Below are 21,926 nucleotides of genomic sequence, written 5' to 3' on the forward strand. Positions count from 1 at the left end.
GATTTGCAACTAAATATTAAGTCCTATACACTTTAATGTATTTTAAGTTGATATGTTCCTGTTGGAGCCTATCTATATTATTTATTTATTAATTGTTTTGACAATCTAATCCAATAATTTCAATGATGATGTTGATAAATTATATGCTGTTTTAGATGGATTATGATTAAGTGAGCCACTTCCTCCTCCTATGATTAAGAAGAAAGGACAGCTGGGCGTTCCCTTTCTCTGTCTGTCATGCTGAAGGAGTGAGGAGTGAAAAAGTTTGTCTACCACCAAATAAGTTATTTTGATTATGTAGAAAGTCAACAACGGAGAATATTTTTTGTTTGTGAAAATAAATTATCAACATTTTCAATCTAGAAATATCTCCCCGAGTGCTTATTAAGGAATTTAGTGAGTATTAAACCTCCTCCTCAAGGCTACTTGGCTATCTTTTTTGTAATTTTTTGGAAACTTTTTGGAACGACAGAGTAGCCGTAACAAGTAAACAAACTACACTGTAGACCCGAAGGACCATCCACGATCGCTCTGCACCGACGACAGCAAGCAGCCGGCGGGCCGTGACTAAAATCAGCTGATGAACGTCATGAATGAATGAATGATCGCGCCGCTGCGCTGTATGGAATCATTTTAACGCTATGGAAAGGAAAGTTGCAGATTGTGGATGTGAAATGCAAATGTTGGAAGGACGTTTAGGATTGAACTAAACAATGGACTAAGTGGAAAATAAATTGAGCAGTGTGATTATTTGGAATGATGTCTGGCACACCTGAGACGGCAGCTGAGGCCGACCACATGCCGAGAACACGCATTGCTTCGCGCAGAGGCAGACTGGGCGCGTGCACAAGGAAGCTAAATGAAATAAAGACTTTGATGACTCATGTTAGAAATGCTGATAAAGTCAATGATGATTTTGAAGTATTTAAAAGAGCTGTGGATGGATTTAAAAATGCTCACAACTTTGTGCAAAACTTGCTATCAGAAGAGGAAAAGGAAAATTATTATTATGACTGGTATGAACCCAGAATAATAAATGTGAATTATTTCATGAAACATGGAAAAGAGAAATTGCACAATCACAAGTTTGACCACTGAACAGCATATCAAATTTATCTCACAAATCAAAGTCTGTCACTGGATTAGAAGCCTCTCGATGTTCCTCAGTATCCTCAGAATTAAAAAGGGCCAAAGCGTAACAGGCTACTACAGTGGCTCGAGCTGCTGCACTGAAGGAAAAACACATCTTGCAACTGGAGGAAACAAAGCTTTAAGCAAAGATGGAGAAAATGCAACTGGAGGAAACAAAGCTTAAAGCAAAGATGGAGCAAATGGAGTTGGAAGCAGATCTCGCAGCATCAACTGCTAAAATACAAATCCTTCAAAGTGATTTAATTCATGAAAGTAATGAGGTGGCTCAGGAACCCATGACTGAGTATTATGATTCTCACCATGAAAGAGAAACTATGGCGAGCAATGTGGACTTTATAGAGTTTGGTGTAATACCCAAACTCCCACTTCACCAAACCATCTTAAGTCTCCACAGACCTCTACCTAAAAGGAACACCAGCACATCAGAAGATCTAAATAAACCTCAAAACAAAAACGCAATTAAAAAACACAAGACCCAGAGTGTAAATCAGACTCATAATAAATCACTCTGCACAAGATAATGTGGTTATTAATGCTGCTCATGATAACTTGGAAATGGTTATTCAAAGACAGAGTGAAATCGTAAAACTCATTGTCTCACAGCAAAAACACTCTACTACTAGCTAGAGAGATGTCTGTTTGATTGTAACCCACTGGCATATCAGTCTTTTATCCATGCATTTGAACACTTGATTGAAGACAAGACTGAGAATCATCAAGACCGACTCTACTACTTTGAACAGTTTGCATCTGGTTTGCCAAGAGACTTGGTTCACAGCTGTTTGCACATGGAAGCCAGTAGGGGCTATAATGAAGCAAGGTGCCTCTTAAAGGAACACTTTGGAAATGAGATGAACATTTCGGGAGGTTACTTGGAAAAATCCTTGAATTGGACAGCAATTAAAGCTGAGGATGGGAAAATGCTGCATGCATATGCAATGTATTTGAGAGGATGCTGTAATGTAATGCAAGATTTACAGCATTTGGAGGAACTTGATATCCCATCAAACCTAAGGCTGATTACATCCAAACTACCCTACAAACTCAGAGAAAAGTGGCAAAGCACAGCTTATGAGACACAACAGAGGACTGTCAGGAGAATCAGATTCAACAATTTTGTGTATTTTCTAGAAATGCATGCCAAGATGCTTTTGGATCCATTGTTTGGAGACATTCAGGACCAAATAACGAAAAGGCCTCTTCCAAGAAGCACAAGTGGACTAAAACCAATTAGAGGCATAAACAACAGCTTTGCTACTTCAGTAGCTGTGAATACAGAGTCAGCAGGAAGCGCTGTAAAATACTCTGTTCCACTACAACCTGCTCAAACCACACCCAGTGGTATCATCCCTTTATGTAGTATTTTAATGGGAAACATGCTCTGATTGACTGCTCACAATTCAAAACAGTCACATAACGAAAAGATTGATTTTTTTTTTAAGAAGGTAAGGATATTGTTTTGGTTGCCTACTAAAAGGTAATTTGAGCAAAAATTGTAAAAGAAGATTAATGTGTCAGGTTTGCAAGATGAAACATCCTACTGCACTTCATATTCCAAGTGAAAAAGGCCCAAAGCGGGAAAATCAAGCAAAGCCCACTGTTGAGACAGAAGATACCCCTATAAGCATTGCTTTTGTTTCAGCCGGTGATGCAACCGGGGCCGGGATAGACTGTGCACTTGCAATTGTGCCACTCAGAGTTAAGGCGGGAAAAGGGAACTGGTATGTTCAGATCTATGCCTTCCTCGATCCAGGCAGCACGGCAACATTTTGCACAGAGAATCTAATGAACAAACTGAATGTGAAAAGACGCAAAACACAAATTATTTTGCAAACAATAGGACAGGAAAAGCCTGTGAAGACCTATGAGGTTAGAGGACTGAAGGTTGGAGGGTTCGCATATCTGGACCTGCCAAAAGTGTATACACAGAGCAAGATACCTGTGTCAAAGGAAAACATCATCACAAAGGCTGTCTTGAAGAGGTGGCCATATCTTGGTGGTATCGACTTGAAGGAAATTGAGGCAGAGATTAAACTTCTTATTGGGACTGATGTTCCTTGGGCAATGGAGCCGTTGGATAAAATAAGCAGTGAAAAAAATGGACCATATACAGTCCAAACCATACTGGGATGGGGGCTAACTAGACCACTCAGTTGCAGTGCTACAGAAGATGCTGGGCCCACTGCAGTATCAACTAACAGAATCTTTCCAGGATAAAGACAAAGTCACACCTCGGGATAAGTTCAGAGAGAAAGAAAGACATCGCCATTCCTCCTCTTCTTCTTCCAAAAAAGGCCAGGACAAAGATAAAGAAAATATCTCTTCTGGAACCGATGGACAAAGGAGTATCTTCGACTCACGCAAGAAAAAAGCAAATGGAACAGCACAAGAAGAAACTTGAGTCCCGGAGATCTGGTTGTCATTGTTAATAACACAGCACCAGGAAACACATGGACGATGTAAAGACATTTCCAGATGCCAAAGGCTTATTTTGGTTAAAACCAAGACCAACACGGTTCAACGACCAATCTCTGCCTGCAAATGGAAGCAGCTTGATGGACTGAAGGGGGATTTGGTTCTCCAGCCTTGATGAGTCGATGACCGCTTCAGATATGACTTTGGACTTTGAGACTAGACCAGTAACTCAATTAATCTTGAATTTAAAGAACATAATTGTTTGAATTGAATTGTTCTATTATGGCTCCTTTGAATTATATTATTTATGTAATTGTTTAGCTGAAGCACACAATTAGGGGCCGGGTATGTTGGAGCCTATCTATATTATTTATATATTAATTGTTTTGACAATCTAATCCAATAATGCCAATGATGATGTTGATTAATTATTGGATGTTTTAGATGGATTATGATTTGACTGATTGTGTTCAGCTGCTCACATTCCTCCAGGTGAGCCACTTCCTCCTCCTATGATTAAGAAGACAGGACAGCTGGGCGCTCCCTTTGTCTGTCTGTCATGCTGAAGGAGTGAGGAGTGAAAGTTTTTTTTTTTACCACGAAATAAGTTATTTTGGTTATGTAGAAAGTCAACCACGAAAAATATTTTTTGTTTGTGAAAATAAATGATCAACATTTTGAATCTAGAAATATCTCCGCGAGTGCTTAAGGAATTTAGTGAGTATTAAACCTTCTCTTCAAGGCTACTCGGCAATCTTTATTTTAATTTTTTTGCAACTTTTTGGAACGACAGAGTAGCCGTAACAGTTCCAATAGTTTTGTTCACCTAAAAATGTGTTCCTTTACAAATAATATTATCTTCTAAGTTGTGTATCAGATCCAGATGTGTAGCTCCTTTCGATACACGGCAACACAGGGAAGTTCTTTTTTGTAAAACGGGCGTTTATTGACTCCTTCTTGCTGTATACACCATCCACGCCGACACGCCTCCACACCAACGCCAACGCCGTGAGAACTTACAAATGCAGTACAATACAGTACATCAGTCTTTGAATTTACATCAATAAACACTTGGAAATAAATTAAATTACAAAAAATACAATAACTCGTTGGCTGCTTGTAACGAAAAGAGGTTCTAGTAATCACTTGCTTGAAGTTTTACACAAATTATCGAATACACTCAAATCTTTTGAGGAGCTGAAGACAACGTGCTCAAGCACCCTCCCCTCTTGTATGTTCTACTTTGTTTACGGTGCGTGTGGTCGCAACATCACAACAATCATTCCGCTTTGCAACACAATTAACACAATACATTTCCATTTTGCTCAGGATATTTTACAGTCACACATTTTCTAATAATATTTTATAACTCTGCATCATTAACTTATTTATTAATATTTATTTATTTATGAAACATATTTGAAGTATAAAAACTCTCAGTAACAGCAACAGGATGTAAATACTTGGAAATAAAAGCTAAAATGTTGATCTCTTGTCCTATATTCATGTTTTGATGTCAAACCCATATGTTTTCAGTCTACAACAAAAATAAAGGAACTGGCCTCACTGTTCCAATACTTTTGGAGGGCACTGTATAAGTGTTTCTATCCTTGGACTGTAGTACATCAATACTTACACTTATTCTAAAGATAGTAAATGATCCAAGTCTTTCTCTCCTTGTATTTGTAGCACACCATTACTTAAACTGACTTCTATTGATAGCATATACAGTTGTGATCAAAACTATTCAACCCCCACACAATTTTGGTGTTCTAGCAAGTTGGACATTTATTCCTTATTTTGTTTATAGTCATATCAAATAAAGATGTGTCAAATAGACGAATGCAACTTAAATTGTAACACTGTATTTTACAAAATACCAAAAAAGGAAATTTTTCTTAATATCTCAGGGTTAGGGTTAGGGACAAAATGATTCAACCCCCTGGTTACATGCATCTTTAGTACTTAGTAGAACAGCCTTTGGCAGTAATGACATCCTTCAAACGTGATACATAACCGGACACAAGCTTCTTGCAACGATCTACAGGTATTTTGGCCCATTCCTCTTTGGCAAAGGCCTCCATTACATTCATATTCTTGGGCTTGCGTGCTGCAACTGCCTTCTTCAAGTCCCACCACAGCTTTTCCATAGGATTTAGGTCTGGTGACTGTGAAGGCCACTCCAGAGTCTTCCAGCCCTTCTTCTGCAACCACTCTGATGTTGATTTGGAGGTATGCTTGGGATCGTTGTCCTGTTGGAAGGTCCAACGTCTCCCAAGCCTCAGCTTCGTCACTGACTTCATGACATTTGCAGCTAATATATCCTGCTAGGAAATAGAATTCATAATGCCTTGAACACGCTGGAGATTCCCGGTACCTGAGGCAGAGAAACAGCCTCAGAGCATGATTGACCCCCCACCATGCTTAACAGTAGGCAAGGTGTTCTTCTCTTTGTAAGCTTCATTTTTTCTCCTCCAGACATAACCTTGATTCATAGGCCCAAAGAGTTCCACTTTTGTCTCATCACTCCATAGAACAGTTTCCCAAAACCTTTGGGGTTTGTCCAGATGATTTTTGGCATACTGGAGTCTATTTTCTTGTGCCTGGTAGTCAGAAGTGGTGTGCGCCTGGGAGTTCTGGCATGGAGGCCTTCATCTCGTAGTGCGCGCCTTATTGTCTGGAACGAAACCTGCGTTCCCCCCTCTGCAATGTCCTGTTGTAGTTCCTCAGCTGTTACCCGGGGGTTTTTCACCACTGTACGCTTCAAATACCGGACATCAGTTGCACACAGCATCCTCTTTCTACCACGCCCAGGTGGTGTTTCCACTGTGCCTTTAGCTTTAAACTTGCAAATTATGCTCCCAACTGTGTCTTTTGGAATGTGTAATGTCTTTGCTATTTTCTTATATCCATATCCTTTCTTATGAAGAGAAATGACCTCCTTTCTTGACTTCTTTGACTACTCCCTGGACTTCACCATGTTGCAAATACACCATTGACCCACTACAAGAAGCTGAGCGTCACAGTCTTTTTCAATCAGTTTAATTTTGCTCGTTATGCTTCTAATCACATCTACAGGTGTTTTCAACACCTGATTGAAAAGACCTTATTCAAATTCTGTTCTTAAGAGTTATGATCTTCAAGGGGTTGAATAATTTTGTCAATGAGATATTAAGAGAAATGACACTGTTTGGTATGTTACAACATATAATGTTGTAATTCAATTTGCATTTGTCTACTTAATGCATCTTTATTTGATATGACTATAAATAAAATACGGAATAAATGTCCAACTTGCTAAAACACCAAAATTGTGTGGGCGTTGAATAATTTTGATCACAACTGTAAGTGTTTCTATCCTTGTCATGTACTTTCTCCTAAAGGTAGTATACTATATAAGTATTTCAGTACATCAATACATACACTTTCTTCTAAAGATAATATATTATACAAGTGATTCTGTCCTTGTACTGTAGTACACTTTATTCTAAATATAACAGTAAACTAAGTATTTCTGTCCCTGTACATCAATACATAGTTTTTTTTGTAAAGATAGTATATAAGTGTTTCTGTCCATCAATACTCACTATTCCCCTAAAGTTCAAAATTATATAAGTGTTTCTATCCTTGTACTGTAGTACATCAATTCTTACACTTTCATCTAAAGGTAGTGTTTTATAGAAGGTAGTGGAATTAGTTATCATGTATAAGATGTATTTACGGGATATTTTTAACTCCATGTTATACATGTATGTTTGTCCCCTCATTCAAAGGGCTTCCAAAGAAGAGGTGGACCCAAAGGAGACATTGTGAGTATCACTTTTGTTTGTGAATGATTGGAGCCTTCAATATGAAACACTAACAAATATTCTGTTTTCTGCTTGAAGGTAGACCCCGACGTGGAAGGGCTAGCTGGTGAGAAAGGGGAAAAAGTAAGACCAGTCATTTTGAACTTTCTGAAGTTGACTTGTTGGTATTTAAATATTGAAAGCAAAGACAAATAATATACTATTTGACTGAGACCCATTTTGGGTCCCTAAGACTTTTAACAATCAAGGAAAGACCTTAAGGTTTTAAAAACCAAAATGGCCCCTACATTCATTAACTTTTAAGTTTGCGGCCCTTTGTGGTAAAGTTTTGGACATCCCTTGTTTCGTTTTAATGAATAGCTGAGCAGAAAGGAATCTTGTATAGATTATACATTAATAGTACTTTAAAACATTTTTTTTATTAAAGTGAGTCATTGTGTTTCAGTATTTTTGCCCTGCCACTTGTAGGAACCCTCATTCTGCATGTTTTTGTACAAACTATTGTTGGACAATCTTTCAACGCTGCATTCAAACATTTTCGTAGTTGAACCTTACATGTAGAAACACAAATGTTTCTTGGTGCTGTGCTTACTAAACGGAGGAAAACAAATCTAAAGGACCAGAATTTGCAATTTTTAAAATCAGTATCTCATGATTGTTTGGGTGTGACAGGGTATGTCTGGAGAATCTGGCACTAAAGGACAGGTGAGTTGTGTATGATCATGTGTTAAGTGAATATACACTTCATGCACTTGTATGTGTTTGCAGCACAGAGTGAGGAGACCTTGGACATAATGGTCCAACATGGAGACTCTGGGAAGCCAGGTGATGTAGGACCCCCTGGACTGCCTGGTCCTCGGGGGTTGAACGGCATGAGCGGTGTGCATGGCAGGCCGGGTATTGAGGGTCCACCGGTGAGTCCACTCACTGTTTGGGAAATGTAATGGTTGTCACTTTTACACAATGTTGTTCTTCTCTTCAGGGACAAGATATATCTGACCAGCATATTATTGATGTGGTATAAAGAATGTTGCAAGGTGAGCTTTACCACTCTAATTTCCCTCCCCAAAAATAATCAATTGCTTGTTATTGTAAACAACAACTCTATTACATGTGTAAAGTTTCAGTTCAATATGTCAAAATTGAAAATGACAGTTAGCCAAAATCAAATCAAAACCAAAAATGTTGGAAAATGTGTGGAGATGTGGTGGAGAGGTTAGGGTTAGTGTTTTATAGGAAGGAATAAGTTATTGTGTATAACGGGTCACCAACGCGGACACCCTAACCCTAACCCTAACACGCAAGGACCAGATGAGAAGCCCGCTGGCCTGTTCTAAAAATAGCTCAAATAGCAGCACTTACCAGTGAGCTGCCTCTATTTTTTAAAATTATATTTATGTACTAGCAGGGTTAGGGTTAACCCCAACTCTCGCTTTGCTCGACATTTTTAATTCTAAGAGAGACAAAACTAAAATGTAATTAGAAAATCCAAGAAAATATTTTAAAGACTTGGTCTTTTTACTTTGCTTCTTATAACTTTCAGAAAGACAATTTAAGAGAAAAAATACATTCTTGAAAATGATTTTAGGATTTTTAAACACATATACCTTTTTACCTTTTAAATTCATTCCTCTTCTTTCCTGAAAATTTAAAATGTTAAGCCCACCAGGCTGCACCAAACTTTTGGTGCTTTGTTCACACAGAAAAGTACAGTGGTGTATGTGCAGCAACTATGAAGGTTGCAAGCCTGTTTGGTTCCACTTATCTTTGTGAATCAGCCTTTTCTGACATGAACTTCATCAAGAAGAAACACAGAACAAGCCTCACTGATGCACATCTGCGAGACTCACTCAGAGTTGCAGTTTCTAGTTACACAGCAGAGTACAACACACTAGTTAACAGAATGCCATGCCAGGCTTCCCACTAACTGACAAAGAAACAGATATCAGATTTGGTGTCCAGTTCAAAGTGTGACATGATGAGAGTTGACTTTTGTATTTTACGTGAGTTATTATTTGTACAAACATGGTGCAAAGTAATTCATGATTTGTTAAAAAATGTTAGTGGCTAGCTAACCTTAACCCTAACCCTAAATCATTAAGATCAGTTTTTCCACATAATATTTATTATTAATAATAACATAGAGCTAAAGGTAAATGTAGCAAATTGGCTATTTTTGGCAATTTATTTAAGTGTGTATCAAACTGGTAGGCTTTCGCATAAATCAGTAGCCCTTGGTTTCAAAAAGGTTGGTGCCCCCTGGTGTATAAGATGTATGTATGGTATATTTTAATCTCTACATTATACAGTTCCTAAATGAATCTCTTTTTTTGTGACAGAGAGGCTGGCAGCAGTAGCAGTGAGCACTAAAAGGGCTGTGCCGTTGAACAACCGGCTATTCTGGTCCTCCGTGATTAATGGTTCCACAAGGACCACATGGTTTGCCTGGTTCCCGAAAAATTCCTGGAACGATGGGAGCTGACAGACGGATTGGAAACACAGGTCTTAAAGGTAGGGACATGTTTAGTTTCATCTACAATAATGTGTGTGTATACATATGCTTACATATACATATTTAAACATGTGTATACATTTGTACCAATGTGTACATATGTATGCACTTTTTTTTAGTCAGTATACAAACGTACAACGAATTGGGGTTAGGGTTAGAGGGTTAACCCTAACCCCAACCCTAACCGACTGTCTTTCTATGCCTAAAACCTACCCTCTAACCCTGACCATAACCCTAACCGACTTTCTTTCTATGCCTAAATGCTACCCATCTCTCTTTCTCTTTAAATCTAACCCTAAATCCTTACCCCAATCCTAACCCCAACCCTAACCGACTGTCTTTCTATGCCTAAAACCTACACTCTAACCCCAACCCTAACCGACTTTCTTTCTATGCCTAAATCCTACCCGTCTCTCTTTCTCTTTAAATCCAACCCTAAATCCTTACCCCAACCCTAACCGACTTTCTTTCTATGCCTAAAACCTACCCTCTAACCCCAACCCTAACCCTAACCCCAACCCCAACCCCAGCCCCAGCCCCAGCCCCAACCCCAATCCCAACCCTAACCCTTACCCAAATCCTTACCCCAACCCCAACCCTAACCTTAACCCCTACCCTAACCCAAATCCTTACCCTGACCCCAACCCTTACCCCAACCCTTACCCCAACCCTAACCCCAACCCCAACCCTTACCCAAATCCTTACCCTAACCCCAACCCTAACCCCAACCCTTACCCCAACCCTTACCCCAACCCTAACCCTAACCAAATCCTTACCCTGACCCCAACCCTTACCCCAACCCTAACCCCAACCCTAACCCTTACCCAAATCCTTACCCTAACCCCAACCCCAACCCTAACCCCAACCCTTACCCCAACCCTAACCCCAACCCTAACCCTTACCCAAATCCTTACCCTAACCCCAACCCCAACCCTAACCCCAACCCTTACCCCAACCCTAACCCTAACCCTAACCAAATCCTTACCCTGACCCCAACCCCAACCCTTACCCCAACCCTAACCCCAACCCAAATCCTTACCCTTACCCAAATCCTTACCCTAACCCCAAATCTTACCCTAACCCCAACCCTAACCCTTACCCAAATCCTTACCCTTACCCAAATCCTTACCCTAACCCCAACCCCAACCCCAACCCTAAACCTAAACCCCAACCCTAACCCTAACCCTAACCCAACCTAAATCCTTACCCTAACCCTAACCCTTCTTATTTTCTTTTTCTACTCTTTTATCGCCCTTCCCCAACCCCAACCCTAACCCTAACCCTAACCCTAACCCTAACCCAACCCCAACCCCAACCCTAAACCTAAACCCCAACCCTAACCCTAACCCAACCTAAATCCTTACCCTAACCCTAACCCTTCTTATTTTCTTTTTCTACTCTTTTATCGCCCTTCCCCAACCCCAACCCCAACCCCAACCCTAACCCTAACCCTTCTTATTTTCTTTTTCTACTCTTTTATCGGGTTAGGGTTAGGGTTAGGATTATGGTTAGGGTTAGGATTGGGGGAAGGGGAATGCACAGTCCGTCTGCAGCCCGCCCGGGCGACGCCCACACCAACCCCGGAACCCCCCGAAGACCCTGAAAGGTGCGCATGCTGCGTCAGACACCAACAGCCAAATTAGTGACGGGCATGACTGGCCCTGCCATCCAGCGACGCGTTTCGGTCTCTTGACCTCTTCAGGCTGGCTTTGCACTGATTGCAGGATGTAAACATCTTTTTAACTGCGAGTCTGTGCCTACTGGGACACTTCTAATTCCCTAGTAGGTGGGGCACTTCTAATCCCCTAGACTTACGGCTACTCTATTTTTCTCTACAGCAGGATGTGCTCCCTTCGACTGCTGGAGAGTTCTGTGCCGTTTTGAGCCGGAGGAGAATATATAGGGAGGTCTGCAGTGGGCGGGGCTCTAGCTCAACACTGCAGCGTCGTTGTTTGACTTCTCCAAATGAATCCTACAGTTGTGATGGGTCTACTCGACGTTCATCACAATGTGGACAACTACACAGGTAAGTATTATGGTGTGTTATGAAAGATGTTTGGCTTCTCCAAATGAATCCTACAGTTGTGATGGGTCTACTCGACGTACAATGTTCATCACAACGTGGACAACCAAACAGCCAAATGAATCCTACAGTTGTGATGGGTCTACTCGACGTACAATGTTCATCACAACGTGGACAACCAGACAGGTAAGTATTATGGTGTGTTATGAAAGCATTAAAATGTTTGCTTTGATGTTTCTCCGACTCCTGTTTATTGTTGGGTTAGGGTTAGGGTTAGGTTTGTGGTTGGGGTTGGGGTTAGGGTTAGGAGAGAGAGAGAGTGAGATAGAGAGAGAGAGAGAGAGAGAGAGAGAGAGAGAGAGAGAGAGAGTGAGTGAGAGAGAGAGAGAGAGAGTGAGATGAGAGAGAGAGTAAAGGTTAGGTTTAGGAGAGGAGAGAGTAAAGGTTAGGTTTAGGAGAGGAGAGGGAGAGGGATAGAGAGAGAGAGAGTGTGAAAAAAAGAAAAGAGAGAAGAGGAGGGTGTGCTCGCTCCATCACAACCTGTCCAGGCGACGCCAAGCCGAACGATGGCCACCCCAAGGACCCTGGAAGAAATCGAATCGGGGCTTTAAATGAAGTGACAAACACATGCGGATAATATCCAGCGACGCGCGTTTCGGCCTTTCAGGCCTCGTCAGGCTGGCTGGGCCACGCCCACTGGAGCTCTTCTCCTTCTCCAGTGGGTAAAGGGTGCTTCCTTGAAACCCCGTGGTCGAGACGGCTTCCCTATGTGTCCTCGGGCAGGAGGGTATCTCATGAACTGCCGGAGAGGGAATGAGCCTGGGCTCCAAATGGAGGAGGTTATATAGTGTGCTGCAGTGGGCGTGGCTAGTGCTCACAACTACAGCGGAGTCAAAAGACTCTCAAAATAACATCCTACATATGTGAAGCGTCAAATCGACATATTATGTGCAACACATAGTGGACAAACACGCCGTGGACTATCGGAATGTTTGACCAAAGCAATAAAATGTTTGCTTTGATATACCTTTCCCTCCATTTGGAATGTGTTCAAATCAAGTCTAAAAGTTCGACTTGTTGTAACGTCACGACACCCGCACTGTGAAACGATTTGTACTCACCGAGCAGGCCACCCAGAGTGACAATCATCGCAGGCAGGACGCCACCCGAAACAAGGCCGGAGGCACTGGCGTGTCAGGTTTGTGGTTGGGGTTGGGGTTAGGGTTAGGAGAGAGAGAGAGTGAGATAGAGAGAGAGAGAGAGAGAGAGAGAGAGAGAGTGAGTGAGAGAGAGAGAGAGAGAGTGAGATGAGAGAGAGAGTAAAGGTTAGGTTTAGGAGAGGAGAGAGTAAAGGTTAGGTTTAGGAGAGGAGAGGGAGAGGGATAGAGAGAGAGAGAGTGTGAAAAAAAGAAAAGAGAGAAGAGGAGGGTGTGCTCGCTCCATCACAACCTGTCCAGGCGACGCCAAGCCGAACGATGGCCACCCCAAGGACCCTGGAAGAAATCGAATCGGGGCTTTAAATGAAGTGACAAACACATGCGGATAATATCCAGCGACGCGCGTTTCGGCCTTTCAGGCCTCGTCAGGCTGGCTGGGCCACGCCCACTGGAGCTCTTCTCCTTCTCCAGTGGGTAAAGGGTGCTTCCTTGAAACCCCGTGGTCGAGACGGCTTCCCTATGTGTCCTCGGGCAGGAGGGTATCTCTTTCTCACGCCCACTGGAGCTCTTCTCCTTCTCCAGTGGGTAAAGGGTGCTTCCTTGAAACCCCGTGGTCGAGACGGCTTCCCTATGTGGTTAGGGTTAGGGTTAGGGTTAGGGTTAGGGTTAGGGTTAGGTTTGGGGTTAGGATTAGGGTTGGGGTAAGGGTGTGCTCGGTCCGTCTGCAGCCCGCCCGGGCGACGCCCACACCAGTCGCAGAACCCCCCGAGAACCCCGAAGGCGTACAACGCCAAACTCCTGGGTGTGCAGTGTGGTGGCAAACACGGCCAAATGTTTGTGGCTGTCCAACGACGCGTTTCGGTCCCTCAGACCTCATCAGGTTGGCTGTTCTCTAACACACGGCTTCTTACTTGTCTTCACAGCTGGATGTCCCCTCATCGACAGCTGGAGAGCGAATGAGCCGGTGGAGTAGGAGGAGGACTTATTTATGAGAGCTCTACAGGGGTGGAGCTTCGGTTCCCCTGCAGTGTCACAACGGACCTCTCAGCCCAACCACGCAAGACAATGTAAATATGGTTGTTCTTTTGTGCCTCAACTCCTGTAATGTGTTTGAGCTCCTCACCACACTGACATGGTGCCACTTGCACTCACGTCCCTCGCAAACAGAGTCCCCAGGAAGCCCCACGACCGGCAGAACGCCACCCAAAGACGGACTGGAGGCACTGGCGGGTTAGGTTTGGGGTTAGGATTAGGGTTGGGGTAAGGGTGTGCTCGGTCCGTCTGCAGCCCGCCCGGGCGACGCCCACACCAGTCGCAGAACCCCCCGAGAACCCCGAAGGCGTACAACGCCTTCGGGGTTAGGGTTAGGGTTAGGGTTAGGTTTGGGGTTAGGATTAGGGTTGGGGTAAGGGTGTGCTCGGTCCGTCTGCAGCCCGCCCGGGCGACGCCCACACCAGTCGCAGAACCCCCCGAGAACCCCGAAGGCGTACAACGCCAAACTCCTGGGTGTGCAGTGTGGTGGCAAACACGGCCAAATGGTTTTGGCTGTCCAACGACGCGTTTCGGTCCCTCAGACCTCATCAGGTTGGCTGTTCTCTAACACACGGCTTCTTACTTGTCTTCACAGCTGGATGTCCCCTCATCGACAGCTGGAGAGCGAATGAGCCGGTGGAGTAGGAGGAGGACTTATTTATGAGAGCTCTACAGGGGGTGGAGCTTCGGTTCCCCTGCAGTGTCACAACGGACCCCTCAGCCCAACCACGCAAGACAATGTAAATATGGTTGTTCTTTTGTGCCTCAACTCCTGTCATGTGTTTGAGCTCCTCACCACACTGACATGGTGCCACTTGCACTCACGTCCCTCGCAAACAGAGTCCCCAGGAAGCCCCACGACCGGCAGAACGCCACCCAAAGACGGACTGGAGGCACTGGCGGGTTAGGTTTGGGGTTAGGATTAGGGTTGGGGTAAGGGTGTGCTCGGTCCGTCTGCAGCCCGCCCGGGCGACGCCCACACCAGTCGCAGAACCCCCCGAGAACCCCGAAGGCGTACAACGCCAAACTCCTGGGTGTGCAGTGTGGTGGCAAACACGGCCAAATGGTTTTGGCTGTCCAACGACGCGTTTCGGTCCCTCAGACCTCATCAGGTTGGCTGTTCTCTAACACACGGCTTCTTACTTGTCTTCACAGCTGGATGTCCCCTCATCGACAGCTGGAGAGCGAATGAGCCGGTGGAGTAGGAGGAGGACTTATTTATGAGAGCTCTACAGGGGGTGGAGCTTCGGTTCCCCTGCAGTGTCACAACGGACCCCTCAGCCCAACCACGCAAGACAATGTAAATATGGTTGTTCTTTTGTGCCTCAACTCCTGTCATGTGTTTGAGCTCCTCACCACACTGACATGGTGCCACTTGCACTCACGTCCCTCGCAAACAGAGTCCCCAGGAAGCCCCACGACCGGCAGAACGCCACCCAAAGACGGACTGGAGGCACTGGCGGGTTAGGTTTGGGGTTAGGATTAGGGTTGGGGTAAGGGTGTGCTCGGTCCGTCTGCAGCCCGCCCGGGCGACGCCCACACCAGTCGCAGAACCCCCCGAGAACCCCGAAGGCGTACAACGCCAAACTCCTGGGTGTGCAGTGTGGTGGCAAACACGGCCAAATGGTTTTGGCTGTCCAACGACGCGTTTCGGTCCCTCAGACCTCATCAGGTTGGCTGTTCTCTAACACACGGCTTCTTACTTGTCTTCACAGCTGGATGTCCCCTCATCGACAGCTGGAGAGCGAATGAGCCGGTGGAGTAGGAGGAGGACTTATTTATGAGAGCTCTACAGGGGGTGGAGCTTCGGTTCCCCTGCAGTGTCACAACGGACCCCTCAGCCCAACCACGCAAGACAATGTAAATATGGTTGTTCTTTTGTGCCTCAACTCCTGTCATGTGTTTGAGCTCCTCACCACACTGACATGGTGCCACTTGCACTCACGTCCCTCGCAAACAGAGTCCCCAGGAAGCCCCACGACCGGCAGAACGCCACCCAAAGACGGACTGGAGGCACTGGCGGGTTAGGTTTGGGGTTAGGATTAGGGTTGGGGTAAGGGTGTGCTCGGTCCGTCTGCAGCCCGCCCGGGCGACGCCCACACCAGTCGCAGAACCCCCCGAGAACCCCGAAGGCGTACAACGCCAAACTCCTGGGTGTGCAGTGTGGTGGCAAACACGGCCAAATGGTTTTGGCTGTCCAACGACGCGTTTCGGTCCCTCAGACCTCATCAGGTTGGCTGTTCTCTAACACACGGCTTCTTACTTGTCTTCACAGCTGGATGTCCCCTCATCGACAGCTGGAGAGCGAATGAGCCGGTGGAGTAGGAGGAGGACTTATTTATGAGAGCTCTACAGGGGGTGGAGCTTCGGTTCCCCTGCAGTGTCACAACGGACCCCTCAGCCCAACCACGCAAGACAATGTAAATATGGTTGTTCTTTTGTGCCTCAACTCCTGTCATGTGTTTGAGCTCCTCACCACACTGACATGGTGCCACTTGCACTCACGTCCCTCGCAAACAGAGTCCCCAGGAAGCCCCACGACCGGCAGAACGCCACCCAAAGACGGACTGGAGGCACTGGCGGGTTAGGTTTGGGGTTAGGATTAGGGTTGGGGTAAGGGTGTGCTCGGTCCGTCTGCAGCCCGCCCGGGCGACGCCCACACCAGTCGCAGAACCCCCCGAGAACCCCGAAGGCGTACAACGCCAAACTCCTGGGTGTGCAGTGTGGTGGCAAACACGGCCAAATGGTTTTGGCTGTCCAACGACGCGTTTCGGTCCCTCAGACCTCATCAGGTTGGCTGTTCTCTAACACACGGCTTCTTACTTGTCTTCACAGCTGGATGTCCCCTCATCGACAGCTGGAGAGCGAATGAGCCGGTGGAGTAGGAGGAGGACTTATTTATGAGAGCTCTACAGGGGGTGGAGCTTCGGTTCCCCTGCAGTGTCACAACGGACCCCTCAGCCCAACCACGCAAGACAATGTAAATATGGTTGTTCTTTTGTGCCTCAACTCCTGTCATGTGTTTGAGCTCCTCACCACACTGACATGGTGCCACTTGCACTCACGTCCCTCGCAAACAGAGTCCCCAGGAAGCCCCACGACCGGCAGAACGCCACCCAAAGACGGACTGGAGGCACTGGCGGGTTAGGTTTGGGGTTAGGATTAGGGTTGGGGTAAGGGTGTGCTCGGTCCGTCTGCAGCCCGCCCGGGCGACGCCCACACCAGTCGCAGAACCCCCCGAGAACCCCGAAGGCGTACAACGCCAAACTCCTGGGTGTGCAGTGTGGTGGCAAACACGGCCAAATGGTTTTGGCTGTCCAACGACGCGTTTCGGTCCCTCAGACCTCATCAGGTTGGCTGTTCTCTAACACACGGCTTCTTACTTGTCTTCACAGCTGGATGTCCCCTCATCGACAGCTGGAGAGCGAATGAGCCGGTGGAGTAGGAGGAGGACTTATTTATGAGAGCTCTACAGGGGGTGGAGCTTCGGTTCCCCTGCAGTGTCACAACGGACCCCTCAGCCCAACCACGCAAGACAATGTAAATATGGTTGTTCTTTTGTGCCTCAACTCCTGTCATGTGTTTGAGCTCCTCACCACACTGACATGGTGCCACTTGCACTCACGTCCCTCGCAAACAGAGTCCCCAGGAAGCCCCACGACCGGCAGAACGCCACCCAAAGACGGACTGGAGGCACTGGCGGGTTAGGTTTGGGGTTAGGATTAGGGTTGGGGTAAGGGTGTGCTCGGTCCGTCTGCAGCCCGCCCGGGCGACGCCCACACCAGTCGCAGAACCCCCCGAGAACCCCGAAGGCGTACAACGCCAAACTCCTGGGTGTGCAGTGTGGTGGCAAACACGGCCAAATGGTTTTGGCTGTCCAACGACGCGTTTCGGTCCCTCAGACCTCATCAGGTTGGCTGTTCTCTAACACACGGCTTCTTACTTGTCTTCACAGCTGGATGTCCCCTCATCGACAGCTGGAGAGCGAATGAGCCGGTGGAGTAGGAGGAGGACTTATTTATGAGAGCTCTACAGGGGGTGGAGCTTCGGTTCCCCTGCAGTGTCACAACGGACCCCTCAGCCCAACCACGCAAGACAATGTAAATATGGTTGTTCTTTTGTGCCTCAACTCCTGTCATGTGTTTGAGCTCCTCACCACACTGACATGGTGCCACTTGCACTCACGTCCCTCGCAAACAGAGTCCCCAGGAAGCCCCACGACCGGCAGAACGCCACCCAAAGACGGACTGGAGGCACTGGCGGGTTAGGTTTGGGGTTAGGATTAGGGTTGGGGTAAGGGTGTGCTCGGTCCGTCTGCAGCCCGCCCGGGCGACGCCCACACCAGTCGCAGAACCCCCCGAGAACCCCGAAGGCGTACAACGCCAAACTCCTGGGTGTGCAGTGTGGTGGCAAACACGGCCAAATGGTTTTGGCTGTCCAACGACGCGTTTCGGTCCCTCAGACCTCATCAGGTTGGCTGTTCTCTAACACACGGCTTCTTCCTTGTCTTCACAGCTGGATGTCCCCTCATCGACAGCTGGAGAGCGAATGAGCCGGTGGAGTAGGAGGAGGACTTATTTATGAGAGCTCTACAGGGGGTGGAGCTTCGGTTCCCCTGCAGTGTCACAACGGACCCCTCAGCCCAACCACGCAAGACAATGTAAATATGGTTGTTCTTTTGTGCCTCAACTCCTGTCATGTGTTTGAGCTCCTCACCACACTGACATGGTGCCACTTGCACTCACGTCCCTCGCAAACAGAGTCCCCAGGAAGCCCCACGACCGGCAGAACGCCACCCAAAGACGGACTGGAGGCACTGGCGGGTTAGGTTTGGGGTTAGGATTAGGGTTGGGGTAAGGGTGTGCTCGGTCCGTCTGCAGCCCGCCCGGGCGACGCCCACACCAGTCGCAGAACCCCCCGAGAACCCCGAAGGCGTACAACGCCAAACTCCTGGGTGTGCAGTGTGGTGGCAAACACGGCCAAATGGTTTTGGCTGTCCAACGACGCGTTTCGGTCCCTCAGACCTCATCAGGTTGGCTGTTCTCTAACACACGGCTTCTTACTTGTCTTCACAGCTGGATGTCCCCTCATCGACAGCTGGAGAGCGAATGAGCCGGTGGAGTAGGAGGAGGACTTATTTATGAGAGCTCTACAGGGGGTGGAGCTTCGGTTCCCCTGCAGTGTCACAACGGACCCCTCAGCCCAACCACGCAAGACAATGTAAATATGGTTGTTCTTTTGTGCCTCAACTCCTGTCATGTGTTTGAGCTCCTCACCACACTGACATGGTGCCACTTGCACTCACGTCCCTCGCAAACAGAGTCCCCAGGAAGCCCCACGACCGGCAGAACGCCACCCAAAGACGGACTGGAGGCACTGGCGGGTTAGGTTTGGGGTTAGGATTAGGGTTGGGGTAAGGGTGTGCTCGGTCCGTCTGCAGCCCGCCCGGGCGACGCCCACACCAGTCGCAGAACCCCCCGAGAACCCCGAAGGCGTACAACGCCAAACTCCTGGGTGTGCAGTGTGGTGGCAAACACGGCCAAATGGTTTTGGCTGTCCAACGACGCGTTTCGGTCCCTCAGACCTCATCAGGTTGGCTGTTCTCTAACACACGGCTTCTTACTTGTCTTCACAGCTGGATGTCCCCTCATCGACAGCTGGAGAGCGAATGAGCCGGTGGAGTAGGAGGAGGACTTATTTATGAGAGCTCTACAGGGGGTGGAGCTTCGGTTCCCCTGCAGTGTCACAACGGACCCCTCAGCCCAACCACGCAAGACAATGTAAATATGGTTGTTCTTTTGTGCCTCAACTCCTGTCATGTGTTTGAGCTCCTCACCACACTGACATGGTGCCACTTGCACTCACGTCCCTCGCAAACAGAGTCCCCAGGAAGCCCCACGACCGGCAGAACGCCACCCAAAGACGGACTGGAGGCACTGGCGGGTTAGGTTTGGGGTTAGGATTAGGGTTGGGGTAAGGGTGTGCTCGGTCCGTCTGCAGCCCGCCCGGGCGACGCCCACACCAGTCGCAGAACCCCCCGAGAACCCCGAAGGCGTACAACGCCAAACTCCTGGGTGTGCAGTGTGGTGGCAAACACGGCCAAATGGTTTTGGCTGTCCAACGACGCGTTTCGGTCCCTCAGACCTCATCAGGTTGGCTGTTCTCTAACACACGGCTTCTTACTTGTCTTCACAGCTGGATGTCCCCTCATCGACAGCTGGAGAGCGAATGAGCCGGTGGAGTAGGAGGAGGACTTATTTATGAGAGCTCTACAGGGGGTGGAGCTTCGGTTCCCCTGCAGTGTCACAACGGACCCCTCAGCCCAACCACGCAAGACAATGTAAATATGGTTGTTCTTTTGTGCCTCAACTCCTGTCATGTGTTTGAGCTCCTCACCACACTGACATGGTGCCACTTGCACTCACGTCCCTCGCAAACAGAGTCCCCAGGAAGCCCCACGACCGGCAGAACGCCACCCAAAGACGGACTGGAGGCACTGGCGGGTTAGGTTTGGGGTTAGGATTAGGGTTGGGGTAAGGGTGTGCTCGGTCCGTCTGCAGCCCGCCCGGGCGACGCCCACACCAGTCGCAGAACCCCCCGAGAACCCCGAAGGCGTACAACGCCAAACTCCTGGGTGTGCAGTGTGGTGGCAAACACGGCCAAATGGTTTTGGCTGTCCAACGACGCGTTTCGGTCCCTCAGACCTCATCAGGTTGGCTGTTCTCTAACACACGGCTTCTTACTTGTCTTCACAGCTGGATGTCCCCTCATCGACAGCTGGAGAGCGAATGAGCCGGTGGAGTAGGAGGAGGACTTATTTATGAGAGCTCTACAGGGGGTGGAGCTTCGGTTCCCCTGCAGTGTCACAACGGACCCCTCAGCCCAACCACGCAAGACAATGTAAATATGGTTGTTCTTTTGTGCCTCAACTCCTGTCATGTGTTTGAGCTCCTCACCACACTGACATGGTGCCACTTGCACTCACGTCCCTCGCAAACAGAGTCCCCAGGAAGCCCCACGACCGGCAGAACGCCACCCAAAGACGGACTGGAGGCACTGGCGGGTTAGGTTTGGGGTTAGGATTAGGGTTGGGGTAAGGGTGTGCTCGGTCCGTCTGCAGCCCGCCCGGGCGACGCCCACACCAGTCGCAGAACCCCCCGAGAACCCCGAAGGCGTACAACGCCAAACTCCTGGGTGTGCAGTGTGGTGGCAAACACGGCCAAATGGTTTTGGCTGTCCAACGACGCGTTTCGGTCCCTCAGACCTCATCAGGTTGGCTGTTCTCTAACACACGGCTTCTTACTTGTCTTCACAGCTGGATGTCCCCTCATCGACAGCTGGAGAGCGAATGAGCCGGTGGAGTAGGAGGAGGACTTATTTATGAGAGCTCTACAGGGGGTGGAGCTTCGGTTCCCCTGCAGTGTCACAACGGACCCCTCAGCCCAACCACGCAAGACAATGTAAATATGGTTGTTCTTTTGTGCCTCAACTCCTGTCATGTGTTTGAGCTCCTCACCACACTGACATGGTGCCACTTGCACTCACGTCCCTCGCAAACAGAGTCCCCAGGAAGCCCCACGACCGGCAGAACGCCACCCAAAGACGGACTGGAGGCACTGGCGGGTTAGGTTTGGGGTTAGGATTAGGGTTGGGGTAAGGGTGTGCTCGGTCCGTCTGCAGCCCGCCCGGGCGACGCCCACACCAGTCGCAGAACCCCCCGAGAACCCCGAAGGCGTACAACGCCAAACTCCTGGGTGTGCAGTGTGGTGGCAAACACGGCCAAATGGTTTTGGCTGTCCAACGACGCGTTTCGGTCCCTCAGACCT

At 47.7% G+C, this 21,926-nt stretch overlaps 1 long non-coding RNA gene across 2 annotated transcripts; it reads left to right on the forward strand.

Moving 5' to 3' along the window:
* Positions 1-8,039: 8,039 nt before the first annotated feature.
* On the forward strand, positions 8,040-18,590 carry LOC133547802 (uncharacterized). 2 transcript variants are annotated; one of them, XR_009805621.1, is made up of 7 exons: positions 8,040-8,081; positions 8,145-8,290; positions 8,359-8,413; positions 9,716-9,887; positions 13,992-14,135; positions 14,696-14,840; positions 14,941-18,590. It is a non-coding gene; the product is annotated as an uncharacterized LOC133547802 (long non-coding RNA). The 2 variants fall into 2 exon arrangements; XR_009805620.1 differs by having other exon boundaries at positions 14,696-18,590.
* Positions 18,591-21,926: the final 3,336 nt, after the last annotated feature.

Source organism: Nerophis ophidion, unplaced genomic scaffold (genome assembly GCF_033978795.1).
Source record: "Nerophis ophidion isolate RoL-2023_Sa unplaced genomic scaffold, RoL_Noph_v1.0 HiC_scaffold_185, whole genome shotgun sequence".
Lineage (NCBI taxonomy): Eukaryota > Metazoa > Chordata > Actinopteri > Syngnathiformes > Syngnathidae > Nerophis > Nerophis ophidion.